This window comes from Macaca nemestrina, chromosome 8 (assembly GCF_043159975.1).
Source record: "Macaca nemestrina isolate mMacNem1 chromosome 8, mMacNem.hap1, whole genome shotgun sequence".
NCBI lineage: Eukaryota > Metazoa > Chordata > Mammalia > Primates > Cercopithecidae > Macaca > Macaca nemestrina.
Genome location: NC_092132.1, coordinates 133,642,534 through 133,669,631, shown reverse-complemented (window position 1 = coordinate 133,669,631; position 27,098 = coordinate 133,642,534). Strand labels below are relative to the sequence as shown.

The following is a 27,098-nucleotide window of genomic DNA, read 5'->3' as shown; positions in this document are numbered from 1 at the left end:
TTAACGTGTGCCTGGTTTCCAGGAGGGAGCATCTCTTAAAAGAGCATTGTCTCCTCCTCTCCATATCATGAGTCACAGGCATCAAGGAAAGCCTGGCCTCAGGTAACTGGGGCTCAGCACCAGCTATGGCACCCAGCAGCCCTGTCCCAAAAGATCCCCTTCCCTTTCCTGAGTCTGTTTCTCCACTGTCAAACTAGGGTTGATGAGATGACGTCTAAGGGCCCCTCTGGCTTTAAAACTCTATGACTTCTTAAAGGCTAAGCAAAACAAAATAAAACCCCAGGAACAGATAAATTCATCAAAATGAAAAACTATAACTCAGTTATTAGACGCAGGCATTGGAGGGAAGCCAGAAAAGGCTGACACAGCTCTCGCTTGCAAAGGCAACCTCCCCTCTCCCTCTCTGGCCCCAGCTCACTGCTCACTCACCATGCTCAGGAAGAACCAGTCGAAAGCACAGGCCCTCCACGGGGAAGCCAGACTGTGAGGTCTCCAAAGTAGAAGGGGTGCCTGTTTAATGCATTGCTGAGCTGCAGAGTTCCACCTTCCATGACAGTTGTAGGAAATTTTGTGGCCTGCCCACCTGCACCAATGGGTTCCTGAGTCAAGGGATTAATTTGATCCACCTCTGAGATGCAGCGTGATAGAAAAAAGAGCCTTGCCCTGCAATTGGAGAGGGAGCTGTGGAGAGTCAGTTTCATTACCTCCTAACTGCACGACTTTGAACGAGTTATGTAATCCTTTTCAGAATCTCACTGTCCATAATACTAAAATGGGAGCCTATCGCTCTGCTTATCTCCAATGCATTGTGCATGTCAACACTTTTTAAATGGACCTGAAAGTCCTCAGTTAGGGCTAAAGCACCATGCAAATGTCAGATCTCATCACTACTGAGACCATGTCCATATTTAAGGGTTTGGCTAGGCTGCTCTGGTGCAACTACTTTGATATTGGCACTGATTCTAAATATTGTTAGAGTATCCTGTGCTTGGCAGTTGTTGGAAAGGACCTGGGTATCCTCGTTCCCTGAGACACCTGGGGGTAAAACTCCTGGATAGAAGGCTGCACAGGCAGTGCCATTCATCCCCAGGGCATCTCAGCACAGTCCTCAGAGCATCCTACAGCTGGGCACATGGTTCCTCTCCTGTGCTGCCCAGTGGGAGGAAACTGCATTTGGCAGTGCAGGTCAGGAAGCCAGGGAGGAAAAGGCAAAGCTCTCCCTGAAGATCCCATTGTTTCCTTTTCCTCCCTCCCCACCGACACCAGTGGGATCTCAGATCATCTCAAAGGTGGCATCCCATCTGTTCTTGTGCACAGGCTGGCTGCTTCCCTAGGGATGAGGGCTTTGCGAGAAAACAGGAGTACCTTTGCTCTCCCAGTTTCATGTCCTCTGCCCAAATTATTCAAAAGCACAAATGATCCTGAGATGCAAATCAGGCTACATGCAGAAGCATACCCAGTTGCTCTGGGAGGTTTCAGGAGTCAGACAGTCATAGCCAGTGCCCTGAACCACAACCTATGTGGTGCACCCTGCAGTCTACTGAACAAGTGCCCCATAACAGTCTATTCAGTGTCAGGCATTTTGGTGGGTTCTGGGCAGAGGAATAGGGGCCATTAATATCTGCTAAGTTGACTTTGCTTGTCAGTGTCAAGCAACCAAATTATTCTCCATCTGAGAGGGTTCATTTCCGACACGGTGTTCATGGATGTCTCTCGATAAACTGAGAACATTTGAAGCCATTAAGAAAAATGATTTCCTAATTATTCCTGTAGTTAGAGGGCAGGAGCACACAGCAAGCTGATGAGCTGTCTCTCTCCATCTCTCTCCAAGTGCCCCACACTTGTAAAACTGGAACCACAGTCCAGCTACCTTGGAGGACGTTCAAGAGCTGAGTAGCCAATAAGAGGCTGTAGTTCTTATCCTGACCAGGTATTAAGAGGGTAGAATGTTGCTGTTTTCCCTTCCTTAGGGTCACGTGTGGCTCAAGGTCTTCCTCCATCCCTGGGGTGATTCTGCAGCTGCTGAGAGGCCATTGCTCTGGCTCTCGACAAGGGTTGCCACTGCTCTCCTGAGCCATCAGATCCAGCCCCCTAGGGCTTGCTGTGCAGAACTTTTTCTCCTCCTTTATTCTTTCAGACATTGCCAAGCTTCTGGTCAGAAAGTTGATGCAGGGTGGAGCTGTGGGGAGCTTTGGAGCAGTGGGGAGCGTTGGTATGGGTCTCTGACCCCAGAATGTAGGCTCAGGGAATACCACACCCAGGCAGCAGTGCAGTGTGGGAGCACAAGTGTTTGGTGGTTAAGGCATTGTCTCCCCAGGACAGCAACAGGTGTGGTACAAAATGCTGCATGTCAGTGCCGACCTTCCTGTATTCTCTCTCTCCTCTCACTTCAATCTCTTGCTAGCTCCTTTCTCAGACATCTTCGAACACACCCATCTCTTTATAACACCTGGTCATACACTCATCATTTCCCTCTCTGTTCCTCCCATCTCTACCTGTAAAATAAAGAACATGAACTAGAGTTTCTCAGAAGGACCTTTTGCTCTGAGAGCTCATGACTTGATGATTTCACATTTTCTTTCTTTAAACTTCCAGAATGGGAACTGAAAAGCATGTGAACCAAGTGCCGATGATCCTGGAAGCTCAAAATCCTTTCTTAAGAGGGCTTTTGCTAGGGAGGGTTTTCCAGGAAATAAAGTGTCCTTCCTCTTACTCCATGACAGGATGATGGGTTTTCTTGGGAGGACACTGCAGGCCCTGGAGCCAATTCGCTTGTGGAACTATTACTTTCAGCATGGCAGACAGCTGTCTTCCCTTTTTTTTTCTTTTCTTTTTCTTTTTCTTTTTTTTTTTTTTTTTGAGATAGGGTCTCACTCCATCACCCAGGCTGGAGTGCAGTGGTGTGGTCTCAGCTCACTGCGACGTTTGCTTCCCAGGCTCAAGCGATTCTCTTGCCTCAGCCTCTCCAGTAGCTGGGATTATAGGCACCCACCTCCATGTCTGGCTAATTTTTTTTTTGTAATTTTAGTAGATACGGAGTTTCACCGTGTTGGCTAAACTGGTCTCGAACTCCTGGCCTCAGGTGATCTGCCCCCCTCAGAGTCACAAAGTGCTGGGATTGCAGGTCTGAGCCACCATGCCCTATGCTATCTTCACTTTTGAGTTATGGGGTCATTCTACTGTTTTCTTCCAGCAGGCTGGGTGGGCCTCTGTCGGTCGGTACTGCTTGTTAGAATTGTTCTGGAAGAACACAGCCAAGGCATGGTACCTTATGGCCTTGACAGAGAACACCAGCCGTGCTCGTCAGCTCATTTTGCTTCATGTTAGCTAGGAGCTAGGATAAGGATGGAACAAGGGTCTGGTCAGGAGATTGTTGTTCTCTACTCATGGAAGGAAGAGGAAAAACATCTCTTTCTGTTACCCAGCAGGTGCCAAATGAACAGGAACAAGACACTGAATGGAGAAGCATAGCTTGATTGCAGGCAGCACCTTGAAAATTCTCTTTGGCTGTATGCCAGTGGTATTGGCAATGTGTATGTCTTTCATTGTCTATATGCCATTTTTAGACTAGACATAGAAAAAGCAAAGCTGTTAAAGGAAAGGGAGGCGGCAAATAAGCTATGCCCATTGACTAACATAGATAAAGGAATTATATGTCTAGAAGCTTCCTTTAAGGCAAAGCAAAAAGGGGAAGATGATGGGTTTGGATAACTTTTATTTGATAGGAGGAAAAAAATAGCATTTTTCTGGAGAGGCAAGTCACTTATCTCCCATGACAGAGCCAATGACTGATTGGAATGTATCTCGTAGCACGTTTGCAGAAACAATAAATGGCCAGTGGGCAATGTCTTCCAATGAGATTGTGGATTATAGGAGCAGGAGGGTAAAATCTGGGGAACAGGGTGTTTGTACTGGGCAACAACGTGGAGGTTGCTGACAGGGGACGTGTTGGGGAGTAGGTTCTGTGTCCCCAGCCCTTCCTTCCTTCCCTCTCTATGCCTCCTCTGCTATCCCAGCTTTCTGGTCCCCAATGCTTAGTGGAGGGAGAGGGCTGGGTGTGGAACAAAGTCAGGTAGGTAGTGCAGAGGCTGAACCGAAACAGCTCGGAGATTTGAGAGAAGCTTGGAGAGAAGTAAACTGGATTTCTATTTCTTGTTTGTACTGTTAAAACATTCCTTTAATGTGAAAGCCTTTCTGTTAAATGAAGGGGAAAGGGAACTCTACGACAAGTAGCAACCGTAAAACAAAGGGAACAAAAGGAGGAAACTGGTGAAATGGGTTTTGTTGCTATAGATATATGGAGACACATGGCTGGGCTGATGAATGGATTGAGGCAGCATTTGCAGCAAAGAGCCTGAAACAAGAAAACGGAGACAGCGAGTGAGAAGAGGAAAGGGGCTTGTCTCAAGAGCATCCACTGGGAGTTAAGCCAAGTGGCTGAAAATAAAATAGCCAGCTCAGATGCCCCTTACCTGGGAAGTGAGGGAGGAAAACAACTAAGAATAGATAAAAATTGAAAATAAATTTTGGCCTATCTCATTTAATTCGCAATTGCAAGTCCGCCTGGGTCAACCACAATGACAGCAGGCAGCAGGGACAGTCTAGAAGACAGGGCAGCCTTAAGTCACTGGATGAGAAATACAACAAACTTTCAGTGAATGGATCTGAGAACCGCTTTCCAGGTTCAGTCTAGTCCCTCAGACACACACATACACTCACACATACAACTTACGCACACAACTCACATCCCTTAGAAATGGAACAAATAAGTTACAATAGCAAGAGATGCTTAGAAGTAAACCTGTCTTGCTGCAGGTAGAGAGGAGTGTAAATTTCATGCAGGACCAATAAAATGAGGCCACTCTCCTCCAGGAACGGTACCAGTTATTGCATCACAGGTGACCTATAGGCACAGAAGGTCTATAAATTGCAGTGTTTATAGAGTCATTCCTCATTTGTGCTGGTGGTGATTAAATTGTGGGGGTATGCGTAAATTCCAGGGACTTCGCCATGAAGTCCACCAACCACCAGGTTAAGAGCAGAAAGATTCAGTCAATAGCCCAGGGCCGGGGCTGGGGGACCTACTCCCCACTTTCGGCCTGCGACGAGGTTCTGTGTTCATTCACTCCCTAACTTCATGGGCATGCCTTAGTGCTGGGCTGCCTGGAAAACTGGGACAGACAGAGGGTGATGCTCATGTTTCTAGAGAATGGGATTTGGAATGGAAGTGAACCCTCCTGTTTCAACCCTTCTTCTCCTCTGTCCTCTGAATAAAATTCACATGCTTGGTGCACAAGCGTACTCTTAGACCAGCCTTAGTCCTGTTTCAAGGTAAAATCCACTCATCCTCTGCTGACCTCTCACAGCTTCCTGGACACCACCTGTGTCTTTGCCAATGCATCTTCTCCTGGAACGTCCCCTTTGCCCAGATGTCCACTCATCTGGGCCGATTTGCTCAGTCCTCCACCTGATAGATCCAGTCTCCCCTTGGCTGATCCCAATCCCTCCCCTCAGTCTTATCACCTGGCATGGGAAGCAGAGGAGTATCTTCCCCTCTAAACTGGGAGGTGCTTCAGCACTGGGCAGTGTAGTTCCTCTCAGCAGCCTTGTATCTGGTGGCTCCCACAATGCCTAGAATACGGAAAGTGATCGCTAAGTGACTGAAAGAAGAGAGCAATGTCGGGAGCCCAGGAAAATCGAGAGCTTCACCTGCCTTCTGGGTCACATGGCCCCTCTGCAGTGTCCCCATCACTATGGGCAGGAAAGAGAGGTGGTTCCAGCCAGTGTGGCTCAGGACAGCCCCAGCTATCCCCATCCAATATTCACTGCTCACCTCCACCCTCTGCCTTGGTTCCATCAGGACAAAAGCCAAGTCTCCTTTATCCCTTTCTTCTTCTTTACATCAGCTTTTGGAGGAGGTCAGGATGCCAGGATGACCACTTCCTGTCAGGGATAATAATCCTCAAACAGCTCTCTGGGCCAAAGGACGTTCTCCCTGCACCCCCTGGCCCCTGTCATGCTACTCTGCCCTGCTTTTCTTTGCAGTGCTTGTCACTACCATGAGATGCTATGCAGCTTACGTATTTATTTTATCATTATCCTCTTGCTAAAAGGTTAGCTCCTTGAAGGCAGATAATTCTGGCCTATTGTTTACTGCCTTACACTGGGATATGGGAGGGGCCTAGTCAGGGATGCTGAAAGAGTGAGTAGATGCAGGTGGTTCTCAGATTGGAAGGTCATTAGTTCCTTCTGGGTTAGACCTGTAGCCCCATCTCCATGCAGCCAAACTGCTCTTATTTTTGAGACAGAGTATCCCTCTGTCACCCAGGGTTACTGCAACCTCTGCCTCCCGGGTTCAAGCAATTCTCATGCCTCAGCCCCCTGAGTAGCTGGGATTACAGGCATGCACCACCACACCTGGCTAATTTTTGTATTTTTAGTAGAGACAGGGTTTCACCCTGTTGGCCATGCTGGTCTCGAACTCCTGGCTTTATGTAATCTGCCTCCTCACCTTGACTTCCCAAAGTGCTGGGATTACAGGTGTGAGCCACCGTGCCTGGTCAGCTCTTATTTATTGTGTATGGGGAGTATCTAACAATTCTCCCTTTGCTTTCTACCGATTGGTCCAGGCAACCCTGGCCCCCAGCCCACTAGGTTCCGATTCTTCAGCCTGCTCTGTGACGGCACCGGTTCTCATTGCTCAGCCTGCAGGGGCTGACCCTGGACCCTCCTCACACCAGGTGATGCAGCTGGGGGACAGGTGATTGGACCCGCCCTCACCCCAGTGCTCAGGATTCTCCTGGCTGACTTATATGAACAGCTTGTTTGCGGAAAAGAACGCTAAGCAGAAGGGTAGAAGCCAGCATACCTCGGAGCTAGGTGTTTCCATGCACCTTATCTCACTGACTCTTCACCGTGTTCTTCAGAGGTCAAAATGTCAACCATATTTTTAAAATCTGGTAAGTGAGGCCAATCAGATATTGTGCCCAAGGTCACACAGCTGGTAAGAAGCATAGCTTCAAGTCTGGATCACTTCTGATGCCATAGGCCAGTCTCTTTAACGGAGTCATGATGGCAAGAGGCATCCTGAGGAATGGGAAAGACTATTGAGGGCATTTATTTTGATGTCTGTTTTGAGTGTGACTTACGGTGTGACAATTTTTGACATTCAATTCCTTTGGAGATAACAGTCTGGCTGAAATGACAAAGATATGACTCCCAAGAATCTTGAAACAGAACAGGGCCTCCTGAATGATCATGTATTGTCCAAGCCACCCATTAGATAGCTGGGGAAACTGAGGCCCAAGAGGAAAATGGTTGCATACAGATTCTCGCAAATAATAACTAGAACAGTGCCTGGGACCCCAGGCTTCAGTTTTCTAGATTGTGTGTTGACCACCTAAGGCTGCTTTTTTTGTGGTCTTAGCACAGCAAAGGGAGATAAGTCTCCAGCCTTTCCCTTTGGACCATTTTTAAGCCAGGAACTGTGCTCTTGACCAATGCATGGGTTGTGGAATTCTCTGAATCCAGACAGGTGGTGCCCAGAACGTCTGAGATGGGCTAGTCCACTGGAGACCTAGGGCCAGAGGCTGGCGGTGGGTGACACTTCCTGAAAGTAGAGGGAGGACAACCTGAAGACCACCCTGGGCCCAACCAGAATCCAGACTGAGTCTAGCTTTTTATCTTCCCTAAGGGATGTCTCACCTTCCAAAGAGGGGCAGTGACATAATGGAATGTGTCTGGCAAAAATCATGCCATCTCGACCTCTTTAACTCCACCAGCCGGGACACAAATCAGGTGGTCTCCAGGGAACCAGCCTCGGGATGGGATATTTATGACCCTCCTTTGGAAATCTGGCTCTGGGATGGCATCTGCTTCATAAGCAGACCTGCCCACGTAAAGCCTAGACAGCTGTGAGGTTGATTTACGCCTTTAATACCACAAGCTTCATTTAGCCGATCTGAAAAACACATTTCGGCGTGTGAAGCTAGAGTCTTTCTCTCCTCGTCCATCCTCACTAGACATTAATTTCGACAGTGGGTTTTGTCGTCATTGTTCTTGCTGTTCCTTTTCAGACAGGTCTATTCTTCTGTCTTGGATGACATCCACGCTGATCGCAGCTCACCATGGGCTTCTGTGGAGCCAAGGGGGCTGGGAGCTAGAACTGGGCAGGGGGGAAAGGATCAGGCATCTTCCCTATTTTTGAATTTTCCATAAAAAAGAATTGTCGGAAGTAGTCATTACCTTCCTCTGCCCCAGATCAAAACTACAGCACCCTAACATTTTTAACTATTTTCATTTATCCAAATAAACACACTGTTTACACATTTTCAATGAAGCTCCCATAAATGTTGAAAACGGCTTTACTCAATATTGCCTCATTAGTGGAAAGGTACTGCTCTTGGTGGTGAAGTTCTTGGTCGTGAATTTTCTTGTTTGGTGGAAGGGCAGAGCAATAAGATTTTGTAGGTTTTTTAAATCTCTCAATACCTTTAATCGTTTGCCACAGCAACAGACAGCAGAATGGCACACGGGCTAGCTTGAGAGCATCATTATCTCCACGTATCCCCTGGGACCCTGTTCATTTTCTTTTCATGGATTCTCCATAAGTTATACATCAAACCACATTCTTTGGATGCTTTTAGATTTCCCACTTTCAAGTTGTTATGTCTTGGTTTCACTGTGTTTCTTCTATTCTTTTTTTTCTTTTTCATTGGTTCTTTTCATAAGACATTGCATCCCTCCTCCCTCCACACACAAACACACGCACTCAACTGCTCCAAAGCAGCCTTTTGTATCCATCTGTGCCGGTTTTTTCAGTAATGAAATCATTTATCCTGAAGGGGTTGTGTTCTTCGGTGTCCATGACACTTGGTGGGGATGGGGATGCTTGATTAGGCCAACACTCTGTGGGAGGAAAGTTCACTCCCTGTCTCATCCTAAACAAGAGGACATAATATCTGAGCAAGGCTGGGACTTGTTCAAGGTGACACATGGTAAGGCAGGCCACCAGTCAAAGCCTAGAGACTTCCTCGCTCCAGGCTCTGGCCCAGTCACCAGCATGGTTAGGTGGATGCCAGCGTCTCCAGGTGGAGCCCTCAGGGACTTTACAGGAATAAGAACGGTCTGAGGTTGATGAGAGGAGGAGTGAGCAGTGATGGGACAGGGACAGGGTAGACAGGATTTCTGAGATAGTCCAGGTAGATGTCTACATTTAGGTAACTGGGACCTCGTGTTTTCCTAGAGGCCTGAAGCCCACTCTAGGTACTGTGAGAAATATATTCACCTGTCCAAACCCAAAGAATGGACTTGGAGACATGAAGAACAGCCAAAGTGAGACTTTTGATGGCGGTCTTGCAAGATCGGGTGTCTGGAAGGCAGGCACACCCGGGGTAGTTACAGCAGGTAATTTATTTCCTAGGATGCAAGTCCCTCCCCCACTTCTTCACTGGTCAAGTACTATGGGGTAACAATCTTCCCAGACATCGCCTAAGTTTCATTATCCCCCTTATGAGGTTATACCCTGGTCCTCTTCCCCACTTAAGTTTTGATTTCCCAATAATGAAACTTTCTCCCCTTCCATGGGCTGACCACTCCTCTACATTCTGTTTACTTAGCGTGACTTTCTAGCTGCATGAGCCATGTGGCTTGTCACATCCGCAGGCTGGCTGCTGGTATTTAGATTTATCATGCCGTGAAAATGGACCATTTAAAATATTTTCTCACAGTACCAGCACGATGAAATATGCCTCCCATCCCCACACCTGAGCACAACCCTTTCACAGATTGAGGGTGAGTCCAGATATGAAGGCTTGCTGGTAAAGAAATTTCCAGGACTGAGATGTCTGCAGCAAGCAGCCCACTCCTCCAGGAAGAACCTCTGAGGGCATCAAGGGAATGGGGAAGTGGAGAAACTCTGGTAATTACCATTCGCTCCCTGCCTCCTCCCCCATGCCCCTCCGGTCTACCAACCAGAAAGAAACTGGGCTGAGAAGGGCGAATTCTCTTACTCGTATTTCATGCGATGTGGGATTTTTCTTTCTTTTTCTCCTTTCTCTCTTTCAACTCTCTTATAAAGACAGAACAGTTCTCTTGTCAAGCAGGCACCCTCTCTGCCCCCATCCTGGTGCCCAATCACAGTGACAAATGACACTTTTGGGAGCCCCTGCTCAAGAGTTTCTGCTCCTAATGAGAAAAGGGATGGCAGAGTGGTCTGGGCCTGGAGTTGCGAAGGGGTGTCCTGCAGTCCAGATCCACCAAGCCTTTCTCGCCTGCCACCCCAACCTCTGCCAGCTCCATTCCTTCTGAAGACCCCAGACAGCCCACCCTGTTTATTCCTAGGGGAAAAGGAGGTTTGAAATCATCTGTGACCAGGGCAGTGGGCATGGGGGGAAACCAGGTGGCTCAGAGGAGTGGGCCTCAGAGATAAGGAAGGAGTAAGGAAACGAGAGGACCCAAAAAAGAGAACACGTGGGAAGAGACACACGGGGGGATGAATATGAAGAGAGGCAGAAACAGGAGAGAAGACAAAGACAGAGGAGAGGAAAGAGCAGTGTGAGAATTTCTGCGCACGTTGGGTGCAATGGGAGGAGCGGGGAAGCTGACATTGCAGCTCACTCATCAAAAGGATTTGAGGGCCAGTCTCCTTTAAATCTTACTCTCAAGGGAGGAAGAGAAATACCCTTATCCCCCCTCAATTCCCAGCAGATCGCATTCCATTTCCTCTCCTCTCCAAAAACACTGCAATTGCTATTTTGCTTTTAGTCAAACGAAATCTGTCTAATTAAAAATAGCTTTGTAAGTAAGTGTCAAGGGGGGAAAGTATGCGCTTGCCCTTGTGGGCCTGGGTACAGCCTCCAAACCCACCATGCCTCATTTGGGTAGGAAGGTCGTTTTTGTTTCCCCAAGGAAAAATGTCCTTTTTTTTTTCCCCACTGTTTGCTTTGGCATGAAAGAGAGAGAATTATCTGGATGGAGACTCGGCAGGGAGTTGCCTTCTATCTGCTTTGCATGCTGTGCAATGTGAATTGATACTGTACTGATCATTTGGAGGAAGGGAGGGGAGTGTGTGGGGAGAAAGCATTCAGCATTGAGAGCATCTGCAAAAATCACTTTGCTAAGAAATGATCTTTTTCCTCTGCACAATGGCAAGATGTCACCCTCGGAATCTTCTGACAGTGGTGGTGGTGGCTGAGAGTGAGCATAATTTCCCATGTCTCTGTTGGGGTAGTTATTTATACAATTCTGCACTGAAGTCAAAGTCTTTTTTTTTTTTTTTCTTTAACTTTGCTGGTTGCTGTGGTGGCTTTTGCAACAAAATAATTACTTTTGTGCCAAGTACTTAGGTAACAAGATAAATAAGAGGCAACATAACTGCAGTGTAAATATGGAACAAGTGTCTGTGAAGGGAAAAGCAGCCTAGGGCAAGAAAGAGCTTAGGGCTGGGTGTGGTGGCTCACGCCAGTAATGCCAGAGCTTTGGGAGGCCAAGCTGGGAGGATAGGTTGAGCCCAAGAATGTGAGACCAGCTTGGGCAACATAGTGAGACCCATGTCTCTACAAAAAAACAGCAAAAGATTAATTAACTGGGTGTGGTGGCACTTGCCTGTGGTCTCAGGGATGTGAGAGGCTGAGGCAAGAGGATAGCTTAGAGCCAGGGGGGTCGAGGCTATGGTGAGCTGTGATTGCACCACTATACTTCAGCGTGGGTGACAGAGTGAGATCCTGTCTTCCTCACTCCCACCAAAAAAGAAAGAGCTTGCCTTGGTTTTCTTCATCTCGTAAATCCCCAGGAACCTGCAGAAGCTTCCTTTCTGTGCCCTTCAGTGGGTCTGTGACTTCCCAGGGAAGGGCCTATGGCTAGTGCCCAAATCTCAGGGTGATAGGAACTTCTCTTTTGTGATATGGTAAGGGTTATTCATGGGGAGGGCTCGGGAAACAGGATTTGCTTTGTCTCGTGGACAAGATTTATGCAAAGCACAGTTTGTAAACCCAGAAAGCTGAATCTGGGTTCTGGCTCTGACCCCAGTATGTGAGTGACTTTGGGTCAGTCACTTCTCTTCTCTGGAGTTCTGCATACTCATTTCTAACATGGGGAGTGGAACTGGGTAAACTCATGGATTTCCCACCTCTATGTGACTTCTACCCAACATTTCTATGACTGAGTAGACTTTGGAATCCACAACTCGGGAGCTAGGAAATGTGGAATCTAAATTCTGAGTCTGAATCTTTACCTGGTCAGGCAATTGTTATTTGATAATACCATTTGTAGTAGGTTGACTAGTGATACCTTTATCGAGGTCCCCAAAGATGTGTCCTTTGAGAACCTCCTGTGATTGTCTTGTTAAAAGGGTCATTAAGTTAAAGATCTCAAGGTGAGATTATCCTGGATTAGGGTGGCCCCTAACTGCAATGACAAGCCTTTGTAGAAGCAGTGAAGAAGAAGCAGACACAGACACACAGGGCAGAGGCCATGTGAAGACAGAGGCTGAAATGGGAGTGATTCAGCCACAAGCCAAGGAATCCCCAGAGTCACCAGAACCAGGAAAAGGCAAGGAAGGGCTCTGCCCTGGAGCTCTTCCTAGGGCAGAGGGAGGGCATATGATCCTGGTAACACTTAGATTTCAATTTCTGGCTTCCAGAACTCACAAAGAATACATTTCTGCAGTTTTAAGCCACCCAGTTTGTAGTAATTGGTTACATCAGCCCTAGCAAGCTAATACACCATCAATAAGCCTAGAATGAGGACCCATCCTCTCTGTTGGGTTTCCACCCGTCTCTTAGATATCAGAAGATGATAACCTGTCTCAGTGGGTCTGATGGGGAAAGCAAAAAAGGAGAATGTATTAGTCTGTTTTCACAGTGCTGTGAAGAAATACGAAAGACTGGATAATTTATATAAAGGAAAGAGGTTTAATTGACTTACAGTTCCACGTGGCTGGGGAGGTCTCAGGAAACTTATAATTAATGTGGAAGGCACCTCTTCACAGGGTGGCAGGGGAGAGAATGAGTGGCCAGTGAAGGGGAAAGCTCCTTATAAAACCTTTAGATCTTATGAGAACTAACTCACTCTCATGAGAACAGGGCAAAAATGCCCCCATGATCCAATCATCTCCACCTGGTCCCTCTCACAACACTTGGAGATTACAGGAACTACAATTCAGGATGAGATTTGGGTGGGGACACAGCTAAACGGTATCGTTCCACCCCTTGCCCCTTCCAAATCTCATGTCCTCACAATTCAAAATATAGTCATGCCCTTCCAACAGTACCCCAAAGTCTTAACTCATTTCATCATTGACTTTAAAGTCCAAGTCCAAAGTTTCGTCTCAGACAAGGAAAGTTCCTTCTGTCTATGAGGCTATAAAATTAAAAGCAAGTCAGTTAATTCCAAGATACAATGGAGGTACAGACGTTAGGTAAATGTTTCCATTTCAAATTAGAGAAATTGGCCAAAACAAAGGGATTACAGGCCCCATACAAGCCCAAAATCCAAAAGAGCAGATATTAAACCTTAAAGTTCCAAAATGATCTCCTTTGACTCCATGTCTCACATCCAGGTCATGCTGATGCAAGAGGTGGGCTCAAGGGCCTTGGACAGCTCTGCACCTGTGGCTTTTCAGGGAACAGCCTCCCTCCTGGCTGCTTCCACATGCTGATGTTGAGTGTCTGCAGGTTTTCCAGGTGCACAGTGCAAACTCTTAGTGAATCTACCTTTCCGGGGTCTGGAGGACGGTGGCCCTCTTCTCACAGTTCCACTAGGCAGTGCCCCAGTAGGGACTCTGTGTACAGTCTCTAACCCCACATATCCCTTCTGCACTGCCCTAACAGAGGTTCTCCATGAGTGCTCCATCCCTGCAGCAAACTTCTGCCTGAACATCCAGGCATTTCCACACATCCTCTAAAATCTAGGCAGAGGTTCCCAAACCTCAATTCTTGACTTCTGTGTACCTGCAGACCCAACACCATGTGTAAGCCAGCAAGGCTTGGGGCTTGCACCCTCTGAAGCAACAGCCTGAGCTGTACCTTGGCCCCTTTTAGCTATAGCTGGAGTGGCTGGACACAAGGCACCAAGTGCCAAGTCTGCACATGGCATGGGGTCTCTGGACACACCCCAAGAAACAATTTATTCCTCCTAGGCCTGTGATGGTAGGGGCTGCCGTGAAAGTCTCTGACATGCCCTGGAGACATTTTCCCCATTGTCTTAGTGATTGACATTTGGTTCTTCATTACTTATACAAATTTCTGCAATCAACTTGAGTTTCTCCCCAGAAAATGGAGTTTTCTTTTCTATGACATCGTCAGGCTGCAAATTTCCTAGACTTTTATGCTCTGCTTCCTCTTGAATGCCTTGCCACTTAGAAATTTCTTCTGTCAGATACTCTAAATCATCTCTCTCAAGTTCAAAGTTCCACAGATCTCTGGAGCAGATGCAAAATGCTGCCAGACTCTTTGCATACCAAGAGTCACACTTACTCCAGTTCCCAACAAGTTTCCCATCTCCATCTGAGAATACCACAGCCTGGACTTCACTGTTCATATCACTGTCAGCATTTTGATTGAAGCCATTCAACAAGTCTCTAGAAGTTCCAAAGTTTCTCACATCTTTCTGTCTTTTTCTGAGCCCTCCAAACTATTCCAACCTCTGCCTGTTACCAAGTTCCAAAGTCACTTCCACATTTTCAGGTATTTTATAGAAACACACCGCTCTCTGTGATACCAATTTACTGTATTAGTCTGTTCTCATGTTGCTGTGAAGAAATTCCCAAGACTGAGTAATTTTAAAGGAAAGAGGTTTAATTGACCCACAATTTCATGTGGCTGAGGAGGCCTCAGGAAACTTACAATCATGGCAGAAAGCACCTCTTCACAGGATGGCAGGAGAGTATGAGTGCCTAGTGAAGGGGAAAGCCCCTTATAAAACCATCAGATCTTATGAGAACTGTCATGAGAACAGGATGTGGAAAACTGCTCCCATGATTCAATGATCTCTACCTTGTCCCCCACCATGACACGTGGGGATTATGGGAACTACAATTCAAGATGAGATTTGGGTGGGGACATAGCCAAATCACATCATAGACGATATGAGTTAGAAGAAGGTGAAGAGGTCTCACCAAGTCCTGTGCCTGCCTTGGCAGACATTGCTCAGAAGTATGGCACAAGGAGGGTTATAGTTATCGGAAAGGTGTTCTCGGTCACTTTGAGAGGTGAGACATTGTGACAAGTCCACTCAATCAGCAGTGAGGAGGCTTGGTTTCTAACCCTCTCTGTTCTAGCCCTCTCACTGTTTGACCTTGAATAAGTCTCTACCTTTTTGGACTTCAGATTATGTACGATGAATATGAGAGTATTGATCAGTGGCTTTTTACCATATTGTAGCAAATATTTTGCAATGCCCCATAATTATTCCAAACTGAAATTCAAAAACAAAACAACCTGTCTATACTTACAATTTGCAAAGTAAGTATAATGTACTATGAGTGATATAAAGGAAGAATAAGGAAAAAAGTGATTTATAATAATGTAAGTTTTTCAATATATACGTGATCTGCATATTTATACTAGAAAGTACCATAAGGTAGAACTTAAAGGCTGTCACTATATCTCAGGTCACAGTGAAAGAGAAAAAAATGTGGACGGTACTAGGTGGGTTGTATTGATTCAAACAGCACAGACCACAGTGCCATCAATGACATGCTTTTCCCAAATGGTAAACAATTGGTAAACTTCTAAACAACACATTCTTTCCTTGATTTTCAAGGAAGTCATTTCTGGAAGATACAATCTATATTAAAACCATATTTTAAAACATACTATGGTTTTATGTCATGCAATGAAGTTAAGTTCTGGGCCTGGGTAATTGTAAGCAGGTTTTTCACCTATAGAACATTCAGATATCATGTGGGGTGCAGAACAGTTCCACCTTGGGAAGACTTCCCCACATGTTGCAGGGTTTCTAGCCTTCCATCTTACCTTGAATGCCAATAATCACCCCCCTCCCCATAACTGTGATAAATGATAATGTCTCCTCAGATTCCCAAACTTACCCCTGAGGAAGGCATCAACCCCTTGAGAGACACATTCCTCTAGGGCCCCTTCTAGCCCTAGGCTGAACCCCCATCAACTCATCTTCTTTTGTCAAGACCTATCCTGTCAGTCAAAACAATATTTATGGCGCCCCCATTCCTTGCTCTGTGCTGTGCTGAGGCTAGAGACGAGGTGAATTATGTATATTCTCAAGCAAGGCTTGGGATGATCTGATGGCTTGAACCGAGTTCCTCTTTCTCCCCTACCTCCCCTCCTTCTTTCCTTCCTTCCATTCTTCCTTCTTTTCAGTTTTTAAAAAAATTTGATTAAAAAATGCATTATTTTTACTAATGCATAATAATTGTATGTTGTTATGAGGTACATATGATATTTCGATATATGCATGCAATGTGTAAGGATCACATCAGGGTAAATAGGATGCTCATCACCTCAAACATTTGTTATTTCTTTGTGTTAGAACATGTCAAATCCTCTCTTCTTGTGTATCTTGAAATATACAATAAATTATTATTAACTGTCGTCACCCTACTGTGCTGTCGAACACTAGAACTTGTTTCTTCTATTAACTATATGTTTGTACCCTCCCTTCCTCCATCCTTGTTCTTCTTTTGTCTTTTGTTTCTGCTGCCAAGTGTTTCCTAAACATTAGGCTGGTTAAATAAGAAGGACCAGGGGTCGGGTTCACATTTAGATTGGTGACTACTGCTCCCAGAGGCTCAGATTCGGAAGGTCTGTGGTATTCACACAAATGCTGTTTTCAGACACGACACAACAGAAGTGGGCACCTGTTGTCAGCTCATTTTTAGAGGAGGACTCTCTGTTTTGGAGTCTATATCTGGAGATAATTTCAGCCAGACATTGCACCTAGAAGATGTTCAAATTATTCACTTGTAAAAATATCAGAGTCAAATAATGCAGCCTTGGTGCAAGAGCAGTTACAGAAAACTGCTCTCCAGGGAATGAACATCTGGGGCTGGATTTGCAATCAGTCGAGGCCACACGTGCGCTTAACCAGGCAGGGCACAACAGTGTTCTGATCTGACGCACAAGGCTGTTTGCTTGTGTCAGCTACCAGGTCCCCCACAATAGTGATATGGCATTGAATAAGCAATAAAGATCAGTTATAGAGGTAAATTATAAATTCTAGTGATTAAAAAGTAAAAGATAAGATGCATCCATCACAAATGGGTCTGCGTGTGGGAGAGATGGTGACATGGACACACTTTTAACCAGACAGAAAGATGGAAGAAGGCAGCTTGTGGGGAATGAAGCTTGCCCTCAATGTGAAATTTTGCTGTGGTAACTGGTTTTTTAGGTGCTACTGAAGAGCTGAGCCCAGAAAGGTGGCTGGAGCAGTGGGGAGCAATTGAGACTGGCTCACTTGGGTTGGAATCCCAGACTTCCTCTTTCCTACTGCCGGGAATATAAGCAAATGGCTCAACCTTTTTCATAAAATGAGAATAATAATGTGAACACTCTGAGGCTGCCAGGTGAGCGGTTGGGGTGATGCACATTGGAGACTTCTGACAGCTCTGGCAAGTTGCACATACTCAGTAAATATGAGTTCTGTCCACCTATCAACTCCACTTCACCAACAAAAGGCCAAGTAATAGGAGAGGAAATTACCAAACCAGAAGAGCCCAGAATTGCCTGGAAGAATGAGAATAAGCAAGGGTTTCTGAGAGCCATTTCACACCTGGCCTGGAATTGGATAGTGTGATCCTAAAGTCAAGTCAGGCAGAGCCTGGCATTAGGTGGGGGAAATAGAGTTTCTCTAGTCCAAGCTCCTCTCTTGGAAGGAAAGCTTGAGAAGAATTGAGCAATGTCTTACAAAGGTGCCTTGCAGCCCCAGAGCACCTGAGGTCATCGCTTTTAATTTGCCAGCCTGAACCCAGTGTGCTCAAAGGCAGAGATTCCCTCAGGAATCCTCTCTCTGCAGAAGAAGATGGATCAAGAAGGCCTTTTGCTTATCTTAGCCACAGCCTTCCAAGAACAAAGGGATCAGTATCGGCAACCTACAGTGATCACACCACAAGCACTTATTGGGTTTCTTCTAGGTGCTATATCTTCCTAAATGCAAAGCTGATCATGTCACTTCCTTGCTTAGAGATGTCCATTGACTTCCCATCACCTACAGGACACAGCCTGAGTCTCATCGGTGGTAGAAAACGTCCTTCCATCTGACCACTTGCCACTGCCTGCCTCCAAATCCCTGGTCCCCAGATGGCCACAGAGGTGCCACATGCCCACACACCCTACAGTACTGTCACGATTCCTCGCACCTGGGAGATACCCTGCTTTCTCAAGTCTCTGTGTCTTTAGGTATATTTTTCCTCTGCTTCCATTACTGTCCTTTCTTTGTCACGAAGCAGGTCTATATCAAACATCGCCACCTGTGTCGTGCCTGCTCTAGCAACCTCCAGGAGAGATGGGCCACCCTCTCAACCAGGGATGATTAATTATAGATCCCTCATCCTTTCTCATCTCTTCCCCTATGACTCTCACCATATGCATGTTAGACTTCCTCATTCTACCTTCATATCACGAAGTTTTTCTATTTTTTATCTCTCTGTCTCTCTGTGCTATATTCTGGTATTCTTTAGATCTAGCTCCAAGTTTATGATTAAGTGAAATATGCTATTTATTTTGTTTCTAATTAGGATGGTTTTAATTTTCAGAATTTTTTGGTTCTAGTAAAAATGAGGGGTTGATTTTATTTTAATAATATCTTGCTTAATAAGTCACACATGCAAAACCCACTTTTATTTATTTAAACATGTTGTTACTGGTTTCCCAGGGCTGCCATAACAAAATACAACAGACTGTGGACTTAAATATTAGACATTTATTTTCTCAGAGTTCTGGAGGCTGGAAGTTCAAGATCAAGGCGGAGGCAGGGTTGGTTTCTCTTGAATTCTCTCTCCTCAGCTTGCAGATGGTCATAGGCTCTCTGTGTCCTCATACAGTCTTTTCTTGGTGCAAATGCATCCCTTGGGTCTGTGTGACTCTACATTTCCTCTTCTTATAGAGACACCAGTCAGATTGGATTAAAGTCCACCGTGACAGCCTCATTTTACATTGATCATCTCTTTAATGATGACTCCAAATACAGTCATATTTTGGCCAGGTGTGGTAGCTCATGCCTGTAATCCCAGCACTTTGGGAAGCCGAGGTGGGCGGCTCACCTCAGGTCAAGAGTTTGAGAACAGTCTGGCCAACATGGTGAAACTCCATCTCTACTAAAAATACAAAAATTAGCTGGGCATGGTGGCGGGTATCTGTAATCCCAGCTATTTGGGAGGCTGAGGCAGGAGAATCACTTGAACCTGGGAGGTGGAGGTTGCAGTGAGCCGAGATCATGCCATTGCATTCAAGCCTGGGTGACAAGAGCAAAACTCTGTCTCAAAAAGCAACAACAAAAAACAAGTACAGTCATATTTTAATATGACTCCAAATGCAGTCATATTCTGAAGGACTAGTAGGTGTGCCTTCAAGATATGAATTTTGGGGGACACATTCAGTTCATAACAAAATTCAAATTGTATATTTCTGTTTGTTATAACTATATTCTTCACTTGTCTGACACTGCAGTTTGAATTTTTCTGCTGATTCTTGTTGTCTTGCAAAATGAGTGTTTTTCTGTTGGGAAAGTATGTTCTTTAGAACGTACATGTAGGGATTCTTCGTGGCCATACATCCCTCTAGAGAGAATTTTCCTTTGCTTCTGGGAGACATCTGGGGTGTTTCTAATTTGTGGCCACTTAATTAAACGTTGAGTTTGGATTTTGTGGGGTTTCTTTGGTGGGGGTGGAGGGGGTTATAGTGCACAGAGTTTGCATGAATTTCAGCCCTTAACTCGTAGGAAGGCAAGTTGGTAGTTAAAAATTCTCTGAAGAAATTTTGTTTTTTGTTCTAGCCAAATACAAGGTCAGGAAAGCCCCTGATCCTCACCATTGTTTCTGCTTAGCAAGTTTGTATTTTTGAAGTTTACCCTCTGTGGCCAATTGATTGTATTCAGGGCCCCAGTTCTTCATCTTTACTGAATTAGTTTTCCCGGAACTATGACAACAAATTATCACATAGCTGGTGGGTGAAAACAACAGAAATGTATTTTCTTATAGTTCTGGAGGCTGGGAGTCTGAATCGAGGCATTGGGAGAGCTGTGGTCCCTCCAAAGGCTCAGGGGAGAACCCTTCCTTGCCTTTTCTAGTGGATGCCTCTTCTGGTGGCTCTCGGCATCCTTAGGCTTGTGACTTCATCACTCTTACCTCTGCCTCATGTTTTTCCCTATGTGTCTGTCTGAATCCTCTTCTCTTATTATAGGGACACCAGTCATCGGCGTTAGCCTCTCCTTTCCCCAAATCTGGGATAATGTCACCTTGCAACCCCTCACTAATTATATCTGCAAAGATCCTGTGTCCACATAAGGTTCTGTTCTGAGGTTGCAAGTGAACATGAATTTTGAGGGGTGCTCATCAACCCCTCACACCTTTCCATATACATATCCTATGCCCTGGAACTTTGTAGTGACCTCCACCTCTGGTGTTCATTCCAGCTGTGTGACTTTCTTTAAACAATAGAATGTCTCTTGCTATGGTACAAATAGAGACTTGAAGAAGAGCAAGGGCATCTCCACTCACTGTTCTTGACCTCTGCCACTGTCCTGAGAGGGACCTGCCCCCAGTTTCAGGCAGAGGCTGAAAGAAACATGGAGCTGAGCAGAGTCATCCCATCATTTCATCCATCAGCCATCAGTGTTCATGTGGATGGCCAGATGACGGGCACAGGTGCAGGTGAGCCCAGCCATGATCAGCTGAACTGCCTGGCTGCTTGGCTAGATGTGTGAGTAAGGAGCAGTTAGTCTTGCATGTCACTGAGGAGCTGTGGTTGTTTCCCACACAGTAGTGCTGTGGCCATAGATACCTGACACCCCTGCTGATTGAGTGTCCTTTTGAGGGTCCTGGCTTTATGAGGGGTTGCCTATTGAACCTCCCACCATGCTCAGGCCCTAGTCTTTGTCTCCTGTGCCCTGGTGCTCCAGTGCCTATTAAAATGGATACTCTGAGGCTGGGCACGGTGGCTCACACCTGTAATCCTGGCACATTGGGAGGCCGAGGTGGGCAGATCACCAGAGGTTGGGAGTTCAAGACCAGCCTGGCCAACATGGTGAAACCCCTGGCTCTACTAAAAATACAAAAATTAGTCGGGTGTTGTGGCACATGCCAGTAATCCCAGCTACTTGGAGGCTGAGGTAGGAGAATTGCTTGAACCTGGGAGGCAGAGGTTGCAATGAGTGGAGACCATACTACTGCATTCCAGTCTGGGCAACAGAGTGGGACTCTTGTCTCAAAATAAATAAATAAATAAAAATAAAAAAGTGAAATAGACACTCTGGGACAGCAGGGATCTGCCGGAGGAAAGGCCAATGCCAGGGCACACATACCTTCACTCTTTCTTTTCAACTTCTGGCCTCCAAGGAATTCCCTTCCTTTCCTGACAATCAACTATTTAAGAAGTATTTTAAATCTGGAATACACAGAAATGCACTGGTGTGAAGAGGCTACTGAGCCCCCAGAACTCTCTTTCCTAGCTAGTTATCTTATTATACCTGTTCATCAAGCTGTGGTCATCCAAATAGTAGAGACTCTGAAAAGTGCCTTGCTCCAAGTGTCTTTTTCTACTGACTCCTGAGGATGGGCCATGGGTCCTCACCTAGACAGGCATTGTTCTGTGGCCAGAACACTCTTTGGGATCTTACTGCAAGAGTATCTGCAATGACCCCGAGTGACATGCACCAGAATCTTACCTGCTTTGGTGCACACACATGAAAGTTCTCCTCTTGGCACCTCTTTCACCGGTTCCATAGCCACAAACTGTTCTGGAGCCCAGGGTCAGCGTTCCATGGCCCAAGGGGCACTTGTGATTTTTCCAGAGTCAAGGACGCTCATATCACTGAAACTGCCTCAATTCTTATCAGTGAAGTCCAGAACCATGATCATTCCCTGCCACCAACTCAGAGAGGATATTTTTCTATTTCAGCTCACACGGCAAATATTTTTCTTCCTTGTAAAGGTTTAGCATCTTCACAATATAGGCACTGATGTTTTATCATGAATAAATCCGTTGTAAGTACCACTGGCTGGGTTCTTCTGTTCAATCCTGAAGCAACAGGAGGTGATAAGCCCTCCTTTCCAGTTCAGGGCTGCATCCTGCTCTTTCCAACTCTTATTTGCAACCACACTCTTTGCCTACCCCTGCTGCTCTTAAGCTGCCAGGAAGTAAACACAGTGATGAAACTGGAAGCAGGTTTATCCAGGAAATCCATAAGCCCCTAGCATTTACCACTGGGATTCTCATATTGGCTGAGTCTTTGCAGCGTTTCCCCGAGGGGTTGAAGTGGAATCTTCTTGGGGCTGCTATGTAGACTCAGTTGTGTTTTGGAGAATAGGGGGGAACAGCCACCTTCTACCTGGAAGTCAGGAGGCCCACAGGGCTGGACACTTTTTCTCCAATGTGACCTAATAAGCACTGACTGAAGGATAAAGTGCCTGGCCGTGTGTCTGAGAGTAGAACTGAAATTCATTGTGAAGAAAAAGGAGAAATCGAATGAATTTTTAAGTCAAGAGAGGATGCCTTAACAGAGGCCTTAACTGTAGTCAGTGCAGGATCCCATTACTGATTTGTTAGGGGTTCTCGGGGTAACAACAGAAGATTGCAAAGAGGAAAAACAGCAGCCAGCTTCGGAAGACAAGGCCTTTCAGATGCAGTCCCTTTGCCCAGCGTGCACAGTGTTGTCCTCATCCCTGTCCTCCTGAACCAGCATGTGTGGCTCATTTCCCATCACAGAGTGAGCGAGTCAGGCGTGACCCATGGAAGGAGGATTCTTTCTAATATGCCATAGGCTTCACATCACCCTCATTTGAAAAGCAGTTGCATCCAATAAGCTGATATCTGTAACAAAAATCCCAAATGATTGACTTACAGTAGTACGAAGTCACGTTTCAGGGGACAGCAAATTACAATGTGACTGTAATTGTATTCATTTACGGCCAGAAATATAGTTGTTCCAGAAACTGCACCTGTTAGTAAACCTGCATGTGAAGTCAAATCAAAATAAAAATGTCTTGAGAGCTTAGAACCAGAGGAGAGAAGTTCATTAACAGGATGGTCCATTCAGTGGCTCAGGCGACTGCAATCTGATCACTGTCACCTGTTAAGCTTAATCAGGCCAATGCTCTGGGGAATACAGAGACTCCATTGAACTCAGCTCCTGGCACCCATTTCCACGTTAGGATGGCCTTGCCATTGGGAGGGGATACTCTATTGGCCTAGAATCCTCTGTCCCATTCACGGAACTGGCAGTGCCACTGCTAGATTTAAGGGATCTGGTTTCTCTGTGACTAATTTTCTTCAGATCGACATACTCTTTCTTTTGATTTGTTCAGGCCTCCACTGGAGTTACAACAGTCATTAGCCTATCATCATTAGGGAATGCTCTTAAGCCTAACACTGTCTCTCTATTACTCCTTCCCACCAGTCGCCCAGGTTCTGCTCTGCATGGATACACAGAAAAATTCTACACCATCTTCCACAAGGCAGCTCATCAAGAATTCAAGTCTTGCTATATTCAGGGTTGCCACATACAATTGTGTAAGTTGTGCACTGAACAAGGGAATATGGCCGTGCAGAGTAGTGTGAGTGGAAAACCTGATGTGAGGCTTCCCCTACTTGTGGACAGCAGCTTTTCTCTTTTTACACAAAGGCTATATATGAACTAGCAAAGGGCATGGCTATTATGGTACTCCAATCTCAATATTTTTGGATCCCATAACGATTTTTCAACACTTGGTTTGAATCAAGCCAAGATTCAAACCCAATCCCATTTATCTTAAATACCAAGTTGTTTCATCTTTCAACTTGAAGCTCCTGAAGTCATTCTGTACAATGCTTCACCAACCAGGATGAGAGATATCTGGCATAACCTAGTGTTCTTGGTCAGAGAATGTTTAATGTCACTAGGATCAGGAAGCCACAAATTGGATTTCCATAACAGGAGATGCTCACCAGCTCAATGAAAAGATGGGCCCCCAAACTTTAGAACACAGAACTTAAGATTTGCCAATGTCAGTATATCCCCCGATGCCTATTTTGAGTTCAGCTCTATTCTTTTCTCTATAATTGTTATGGTTGAACTCACACTAGCATTTATCTGTGTTCTCTCTTTGAGGAACTCAGCCAGAGAAAGCCGTAGACAAAATGGGATTTTTTTTTTTTTTTTTGCCTTATCCCATTCCCTTGTGAGCAATTCAGAACAAAATAGAATATGAGGGAACTTTAAAAAGTTTGTAGAAAAGTGGAATTAAAAGACAAAACTGAAAATATAAACTATTTTTCAACACAATCCCTATCAAGTTCAAGACACTTTTTTTTGTAAGTGATGAGATCAGTTATTTAGCCCATTCCTAGAGAATTGAGGCTCCTGGGAATTTAATCATGTCAGTGCAGTCTTTTTTACATTATTAATTATTAATAATGTAACTATAATAATATAATTATTTTATATTATTAAGAAAACCTAGTATGCTTTACATCTTCTAATTTTAGGAAACAAAATGAAGTCATAAAGAGCCAAATCAGGACTATAAGGAAGATGACTAATGATTTCCCATCAAAGCTCTCACAAAATTGCCTTTATTTGATGAAAGGAATCAGTGGAAGCATTGTTACAGTGGAGAAGGACTCTCTGGTGGAGCTTCCCAGGGGGTTTTCTGTGAAAGCTTTGGCTAACTTTTTCAAAGCACTCTCTTTCTAAGCAGATGTTATTATTCTTTGTCCCTCCAGAAAGTCAATGAGCAAAGTGCCTGAGTATCCCAAGAAACGGGTCCACTTTTGCTTTGACTGGACCATTCCACCTCTTGGTAGCCATTGCTTTGATTGTGCTTTCTTTTCAGGATGGTACTGGTACAGCCATGTTTTATCCCCTGTCACAATTCTTTGAAGAAATGCTTCACAGTCTTGATCCCACTTGTTTAAAATTTCCATTGAAAGCTCTGCTCTTGTTGGCAACTGACTGGGCACTCATCAAGTGAAAAGCTTGCTCAACCTTAATTTTCCAGTCAGAATTGTGTAAGCTGAACCAACGGAGGTGTCTATGGTGTTGGCTATTGTTTGTGCTGTTAATCATTAGTCTTCTTTAATTAGGGCATGAATAAGATGAATATTTTCCTCGCAAATTGATGAGGATGGTCTGCTGCTGTGGGCTTCATCTTCAACATCATCTCTTCTTAAAATGAGTTACCCATTTGTAAACTGCTGATTTCTTTTGAGATTTGCCCCCAGAAACTTTTCATAAAGCATCAGTGATTTCACTATTCTTTTACTCAAGCTTCACCATAAATTTGAGGTTCATTCTTGCTTCAATTTTAGCAAAATTCATGTTGCTCTGATAGAGATTCTTTACAAACTGATATTTTCTCCTCCTTGGTACCTCAAACTAGATCCTGTTCAGACACATTATAACAAATTAGTATGAGTTTGGGTGCAAAAAAATTTTTTTTAAATCCATGCACGGTGTGTATGTGAATTTTTTTTTTAAGTGGTCAGCAGCTACCTTTATTTGGATTAGACATGTGAGTCAGACCAATATGGCTTGTGAGCAAAATGGGTGAAAATAGAGGAAACTGACCGGGATGTTTAAATGTTAAACTATTTAAATGTTAAACTGTTTAAATGTTAAACTATCGTCTAACATCATTTTAAGGTCAGACTTGAGTACAAACTTAGAGAAAGCTGATGGAATGCCAAGCACCAGCGTGAAGACACCCTATATGTACACAGTGGCTATGTTATGCCTGGCAGCTGCCACCTTCCCTTCTTAGAACAAAACGGGAATGATTGAACTGTATTAGAAGAATGAAGTTAGTCACTAGGGAGCACACTTCCAGATGAGGCTTGAGATGCTAGACTTCAGATAAAGGGACTTATGTCAGGTAGCCTCTGCAAATGAGGAAGACTAAGATTTAGAAATAGAATAGACAAAGTAATTTTTTTTTTTTTTTTTTTTTTTTTTTTTTTTTTTTTTTTTTTTTTTTTGAGATGGAGTCTTGCTCTGTCACCCAGGCTGGAGTGCAATGGCATGATCTCACTTCACTGCAACCTCTGCCTCCTGGGTTCAAGTGATTCTCCTACCTCAGCTTCCCAAGTAGCTGGGATTACAGGCACCTGCCATCATGCCCGGCTAATTTTTATATTTTTTAGTAGGGACAGGGTTTCACCATGTTGGTCAGGCTGGTCTTGAACTCCTGACATCAGGTGATCCACCCACCTTAGCCTCCCAAAGTGCTGGGATTACAGGTGTGAGCCACTGTGCCTGGCCAGCAAAGTAACTTTAATTAAAAAAAAAAAAAAAAAAAAGTATTCTGCTAGGATGATCTGTTTGCAACAGACACAAAAACATTTTCCAGTTTAACCCATTTCTGACTAAAAGTCATTGTAGGGCTGAACCTTAAGGAAAACTAAGTTTAAACTTCCTTTGCATAGTATTTTGTCTTTTCTCCTTGGGTTAGAGGTGCAGACAAGAAAACATGATACAGTTTTGAATTAATATGAAAGAGGCAAAATTTGACATTTTAAAATGGCCCAAGACATCCCAGTGTTCATTTTGCTGATAGGTGATATACTCTAGAGAACCGGGAGTGGAGGGTTTAGTCATAATAAGCCTATGTGCTATGGGTCAGGTGACTCATGAACTTGTCAAGCAGGCCAAGTTCTTTAGCAGTTTCTGGTTTTGTCCTGCTTTTAGTAATGTTGCAGTGGAACTTCGGCACATAGGTATTTGGTACCTCTTCCCTATAACCTAACCCACACCTCTTTGCCCATTCTGAAGTCGGTCAGTCCGTTCTTCCCAGTGCCCTTAGAAGGTGAAGGTTTGGGCTGGGCCCAGGGATTCGCGTCTGTAATCCCAGCACTTAGGAAGACTGAGGTGGGTGGGTCACTTGAGCCTAGGTGTTTGAGACCAACCTGGGCAACATGGTGAAATCCCGTCTCCAC

The 27,098-nt window shown here is 45.0% G+C and overlaps 1 long non-coding RNA gene across 1 annotated transcript in view; it reads left to right on the top strand.

Moving 5' to 3' along the window:
• The window catches only part of LOC139355901 (uncharacterized), a 56,306-nt gene that overhangs the window by 24,507 nt on the left and 4,701 nt on the right, over positions 1-27,098 (top strand). The gene's annotated exons all lie outside the window — the stretch shown is intronic.